Raw genomic sequence first — 7,500 nt, forward strand, 5'->3', positions numbered from 1 at the left:
TCGTGATGTTATCTGTGTTAATGACAGTCATTGCATTGACATCAAATGATGCTACAGCGTGTTTTTATTCAGTTTAGCGTTAGGTTAATCGTAATTAAATAAACTTGTAATATCATAAAAAATGTTCTAGCTTTGTTCATCTCGTCTTATACACCGCTTAATATATCTGAACTTATAACATCCATTATGCCCGTTAAGAAAGTAAGTGTAGAGTGTGATTTGTAGCAAATTTGCCTGTTATAACGCTCTGTACTGATGAGGATTATGGCATTAATAATTACGATAGTGGTGAAGGCGGTAAACCGACAGAATCGTTAACACGCAGGACAAAATGTATAGCAGTATTCCGTCTGACTTTATGTTCTGAGTTCAAATTCCACCGAGGTCGACTTTGCCTTTCATCATTTCGGAGGTTGATAAAATGAGTAACATACCAGTGGAGCACTGGGGCCGATGTTACTCGACTTACCCCCAGCCACGAAATTGCTGGTCTTCTGCCAAAATTTGAAACCAACAATGACCATAGTGATTATATGGTTGTTATTCAAACCCAGAGCAACTCTGTTCAAACAGGCTTTGGATCAAAGGCTTTCCGGGTTGCTTATTTAGGAATATTTTCCTTTTTATGCTTGAAAAGTTTGATGCAACTCTACTATTTGTAGTATACGAGGTGCCCATAGTACGGCTCTTTCCTTTGTTCGTAATGTGGTGGGTGGTGGCGTTGGTAGTTTTTACTCTTTGAGAATAGTTACTGCAATGGTATGGGTGTTAGAGTTAGTTATAGAACAATGGCAAACGCAGTTATGGTGGTGGTGGTGGTGGTGGTGGTGGCAGTAGTAGTAGTAGTAGTAGTAGTAGTAGTAGTAGTAGTAGTAGTAGTAGTAGTAGTAGTAGTAGTAGTAGTAGTAGTAGTAGTAGTAGTAATAGTAGTAGTAGTAGCGATGTGTTGATTAATTTTGTGATAGTGGAGGTAGTAGTGGGCGTTAGTTTACGTGATTTCGGTGGTGTAACTCAACATATGAAGGAGTATAGTACATCCTTGTGCCTGCCAATGTCTGTCAGTGTGTGCATTTGTATGAGAGGAAATAATATTTTATTAGCGCCATTTTAGTTTTATTCATTTATTTATTTATTATCTTTCTCTATTTTATTGTTGATTTAGACCTAGAAGTTGTTGCATATCCATACACACACATTGATTCATATATGCATACATACACACGCATGCGCACAAAACTATGCACGTGTGCAGCACTGCGTGTATGTATGTATGCATATATATATACATGTATGTATTCATGTATATATATGCGCATGTACATATATGCGCGTATATGTGTGTATGTCTGTGTATTTGTACGAGTGTATGTCTGTATAAATCATTTCCTGAAAATGTTACTTTGCAGTAGACGTATTCAAACACGAGTGGGCACATGCAAACATGAAGCAATACTTGTGTGTGTGTGTGCATGCGTGCGTGCGCATGTGCATGCGAGTGCATTTGTGTAACTCTACTCACACAAATACACACACACGCACACACCGATATATATATATATATATATAATATATATATATATATATATATATATATATATATATATTATATATATATATTATATACATATATATATATACATATATATATACATATACATACATATATATATATATACACACACACACACACACACATATATATATATATATATACATATACATATACACATATACATATACACATATACATATACATATGAACTCCCTTCACATCACTCCGTTTTGGATTTATTTTATTATGTGGGCTTCGAACAGTTCAACAGACAAAGACATATTTAATAGAATTGCAGATCACTAGAAGTCTGTCTCGAAAATCTCGAAATTTCCTGTAATCTGATTCGAACATGCACATAGTCACAAGGAATCTAAGAATATTGTAAAGAATTCCCAAAACCTGATTCAGAAACATTTTCTCACAAGACGCATATGCGCCAATCGTTTTAACTGGAATATCTTAAAGGTAAACTATTGTTGCATGAGAACATGCGAGGTATCATTGCAGGTATAAGGTGTTCTGAACCAGCTAAAAGATAACCTAAAGCAACTCTGATATCAGTTATCGGAATAACCTTGTCAATCTAGAGTTTAGCAAGATGACGGCAAATGTCTAAATAGAGAGTTATACCTGTAGGTAATTTGAGAAATGCTGAAACTCTCAGTTATTGAGCTGCGTTGTCATTCCAAAGAAACATACAACTCCTTAGTTCATATATTGTAATATGCGAAGATCCTCTATGTGCCAGTCTTAAACCATAACTCCACCTTTATATATACAGTAAAAGAAACAGTACAACATTTTCAAGCCATATATAGCACTTGAAATATCATTTAATAAGAAATTGAATATAATCTCGACAATACTGCACAGCAAGAAGTACACAACATATTAAAATAATTGTGACCGCTCCATTGATGAAAATTCTTTCGTGTCCATCTAAACATCAGGCACCTTAAACAGGAAATCAGAACAAATTTATATATATATATATATCGACATAAAATCAAGTTTTAACTTATCAAAGTTCAAAAGAACTAAGGCGTTTGCAAGAACAAATAAGCCTAAACTTTCGTCTTAAAATAACTGTTCTGTGAAAGATATTGAGTTCTCTTTTATGGCGTGTAGTAAACTTAACACAACTGTATATACACTGCCACTTGGACCTTGAATAAATTTAACGGAATCCCCTTTGTTACAAACGCTCAAATCATGTTTCTGCTCTAGAGATTTCTTCGTACTCCAAGCCTTGGAGAGCCTGGAAAGGGTTCTAGAAGGAACCTTTCCTTTTTCTAGAGAGCAATTTGAAATAAAATCTTCCTAAAGAATTCTGTGAGTGCTATGTAATTGTGTAAAAAGATTCAAAACCTATCCGGAGTATTGATATATAAAATAGCTCCAACTGAAATCTGAATAACACTAAAAAGTAGTGTTATTTTCTGTAAAAAAGCTTCATCCTATATTAGTAGTAGACTTATTACTATTCGCTATAGGGACTGGTAACCACTATAAGTTGTAGTGGGGAACAGTTCACACGTGTGCTGAGGCTGACCAAAGGATTTTATATTTAGATATATCTGGGGTACTTATATGTATTCATGATTTTTGCTTCGGCTTTTTTCCATGGGCGCTTGTAAGTATTTCATTTATGTCTTTTTGTATTTTCTACTGAAGAGGAAAAAATCTATTATGAGATTAATTCCGAAATTGATTCAATATAGAAATAACGAACTTTTTAAAAAGTTCTTTTGGCCAGCTTTCCTCGATTTCAGCTCTACGCGTTTTCTGTAGCGAGTAAATAATATGTGGAAATTAACGATATAAAAGTCTGTTATCAGCATATTGGCATAGAAATAATTTTCTTTAGCCCTTGTTTATAAGTTGTGTATATATATATATATATATATACATATATATATATATATAGAGAGAGAGAGAGAGACAGAGAGAGAGAGACAGAGAGACAGAGAGACAGAGAGACAGAGACAGAGAGAGAGAGACACAGAGAGAGAGAGAGAGATACAAGGTGAGTAAGGTATTTGAGGACATACCTTTTTGGGTCATTGCTGCATTTTTTTTGATAACTCTGTATATTCTTTGTTTCAGAAAATAATAATGGCCGACTCGCAGCTTACTCAAGAAATGAAGAGGCATGCTGTTATTGTGGTTATAAAGGCTGGGCACAGCGATTTAGAAGTCACTATGCTCGAAATATCTCGATGTTTAAAAGTTGCCAGCTTTTTCATCACCATTAGCCAACACTATTTAATAGATGGTATAACCACCTTTCTTTTAAGTCAATACATTTATACATCTTTATTACTCATTTTCATTTTACTCACCTACCCTGCAATCTGCACTTCGGAAGTATTTGGAAAGTATATTTATATAAAGTACATGTTGGAACAAACAAGAATGGATTTATTCACTAAGTTGGATCGTGCCATCTGCATACACTGCAAGAATATCGAGTGCAAAAGATTCTATGTAGAGTTTGATACTCACCTAATATTGTCTGAGAGTGCAAATTAGTTAGTTCTAACAAGGTGCCTCTATTTAAGTACTTAATTTTACTGAATCTAAATTATATTTCCTTTTATATACGATACTTTGTAGATAGACAAAAAGGAGTCAACCTAATTTGTTTCAATCCTCTGTTGAGATTTCATCAGCAAGTGAGCACCCTCTTTAACTGTCCACATAAACACTGCTTATAAACCCACAATTACAAAAGTTACGAGTAAGAAAGATTGATTGATTTACATATGAAGCGTTCCAAGCAGCTCAGTCGATTAATGCATTACTGGCGCGTTATTTGTATTATGTTTCAATGCTAGTGTGTGCGAAGATATTGGATGTGAAAACAATGTGTTTCTTATTTGGATAGTAGCATGTATACATACATACACACGCACATAAATACACATGCATACGGATGTGTATATGTGTTTTGTCTTTTCTTAAATTTTTCACAAATAGAGAGAGTTTAATGGTGCCTAACACAGAATCAAGCCTTCTTTCACCATTTTAGAACTACTTCTTTAAAAATATGTCTGCAAGGGTAGACACACAAACATTTTCACTTTTATAAATTGAAACTTGCAGTGCGAAATAATTTTTTCGAAATATTTTCAGCTACTGATGATTTTATTTTTCATTCGATTTAGATTGTAATCGAGTATTATTTAAAACACTTCCAGGCATAGACAATTTTAGATTTGGCCCGTACCCCAATCGTTGTAGGAATGGAATGAGTGAAACATCATTCTTTGAAGACTCAAGAAGAATTTGCTGTGCTGTCGTGCAAAGTTAAATTTTCGAAAACAAACTTGTGTGATGCAGGTTTTTTTCTTTTCTTTTTCTTTTGTGAATGTGAAATCAGAATTTCCAATACAGACTGAAATAGCAATGCCAATACTTCTACGAATTTATTCCACGTATTCATGTGAATCTGAATTTTTCACTGCATCATCAACAAAGACATAATACCGCTCAATAATCAAGAACATAGAAAAATAGAACTTCTTTTAGAATATCACCGACGTATATTAAACCACAATTTAATGTATTTTGAAGACACAAACAAGTACATCAAATTCGATGAAGATATTCAGATAGTATGTGTATGGTTAACTATAAGTTATGTTTTATGTGACCTTACTGCGAATGCATCTTGTTTAATATTTTCTGAGATTCACTTTGTTATTAACATTTTTTAATGTAATCCACACACGGGTTACATCCTGCATTACTTTTGAATTATAAAACATTGATAGGGAGTCACAGTAATATTCGTCAAGTAAAAATGGGTTGCGAAGGATTCAGAAAGTTTTAAAAAACAATGCTTTAGAACAACCAGAACTTGGCATTAAAACAGAGTACAAATCACACAAAACATACGAAACTTTAACACCACCCAACAAATTAATCCCATTCAGATTCAAACATCGACAGAGAAAACACTAAAATAACATCAAAAACAGCAGTAAAAATATAACAAAATAAAACGGAGGACAGCACAGGTCTACACTTCCAAAATAAAATGCTGTGCGTACACCTGGAATATTGAGATGCACTTTCTAGTACTGTAGGCACTTTTTAAGCCATTCTTTAACCATGTTACTGAACCACTTTAACCATGTTAGTGAGCAACTCTTAGTATGTTACTCAGCCAAAGAACAAAAGTTGTTTAATTTTGGGGGATATGCATGTACAAGCATGAACTGAAATAAAAGTGAATGGATTGGACATCATTATAAAAACAAACTATTCAGATTATGTAACATTAATTCATTAATTTCTGTAATTTGCCGTATATCAGTGACATTTCAGGAAATCTGTCGGGGAAACTATCCAAATATAAGAATTTGAAGATTGAAATAGCGAGCAAGTGGAATATGAACGAAACAAATTGTCTTAATCACTGTTGTCATTCATGTAGTACACTGCAGACCTTGTAGTACTGCAGTGCTGATGATCAGTAACATGCACATGTTACCGATTTTCTCAACGTTACCAACCTGCCCTTACTGTGCTGCAAAGTTGTCAAGCAGGACCAGCGCCAGTACATATATCACTTCTTTATTTTATTTTTTTTTTCATGCACTGAGACTCCACTCTGTGAGCTTGTTTAAGAAGAAGCAGCTCCATCTGTCTCCCCGTATATGATCTTGAAGATCATCTACTCAGTTTTACATGACCTTCTCTTCGAACGGGAAAGGCATCTGGAAACGTCGAATTGGAATCCTTATCGCTTCACTTTCAAGGGTAAATGGTGGTATACCATTTAGCGCAGACGTATACTAGCTTCAACCTTACCCATTTTTAGAGTAGAGGACACATTCTCGCCAAAATTCTTGCCTTTCCTGGTACTAGCTCGTATCAAGGAGTTCTAAATGATTCTCAAACTTTGTACAAGAAGAAATGGTATTGCAGTTGTTGTTGTTGGTGGCGGTGGTGGTGGTACTTGTATAGTTTATGCAGTTCTTCCATTTAAATTAATATTTCAACACAATTCACTTTCATTTTCCATTGTTTATGCTTGAAGCGCTGTCTATTTGTTTAACTTTCACGTTGTTTTTCCTTTTAAGTCCGTTTTCATGTCTTAAAATAATTGGAGGGGCGTGTTTGTTTACTTTATTGAGGCTACTGCTACAACCACCGTACTGAGCGCCTCTTCCCACAACTTGTAAGACGGTCATCTTGCAACGCGAGTAAATATTGCAAATGACTGATGTCAGATATATAATGTACATATGCACAGATATATGTGCGTGCGCGCATGTGTCTGTATGCATATATATATATAATATATATATATATATATATATATATATATATATATATATATACATAAATATATATATGTATGTATATATATACACATATATATATATACAAATATATATATATACATATATATATACATATATATATATGTATGTATATATATATATATATATATATATATATATATATATATATATATATAATATATATATATTACATATATATATATATATATATACATATATATATATATATATATATATATACATACATATATATATTCAGTTAAATTAAACGATGTTTTTCCACCCCAAGAAATTGGAACATATGCTTTATTTATCTGAAAGCAATTGATAATATTTCAGAATGATAAACGGAAGAAAAACGTTTTCATTTTGTTGTTTTTTTTTAATGGATAATCGCGGTATAATCCATCTTTGCGGCAGCTCTGAGAAACACTGCTATACACGGCAAATAATAACAGTAAAAACTGCAACACTAACTACGCACCACTACCACCATTAACAACAACAACAATAACACAATAATAATAATAATAATAATAATATAATAATAATATAATAATAATGGTTTCAAATTTTGTCACAAGGGCAGCAATTTGGTGGAAGGAGATGGGTCGGTCACATCGACCCAGC

The sequence above is a fragment of the Octopus sinensis genome, linkage group LG2, assembly GCF_006345805.1.
Source record: "Octopus sinensis linkage group LG2, ASM634580v1, whole genome shotgun sequence".
Lineage (NCBI taxonomy): Eukaryota > Metazoa > Mollusca > Cephalopoda > Octopoda > Octopodidae > Octopus > Octopus sinensis.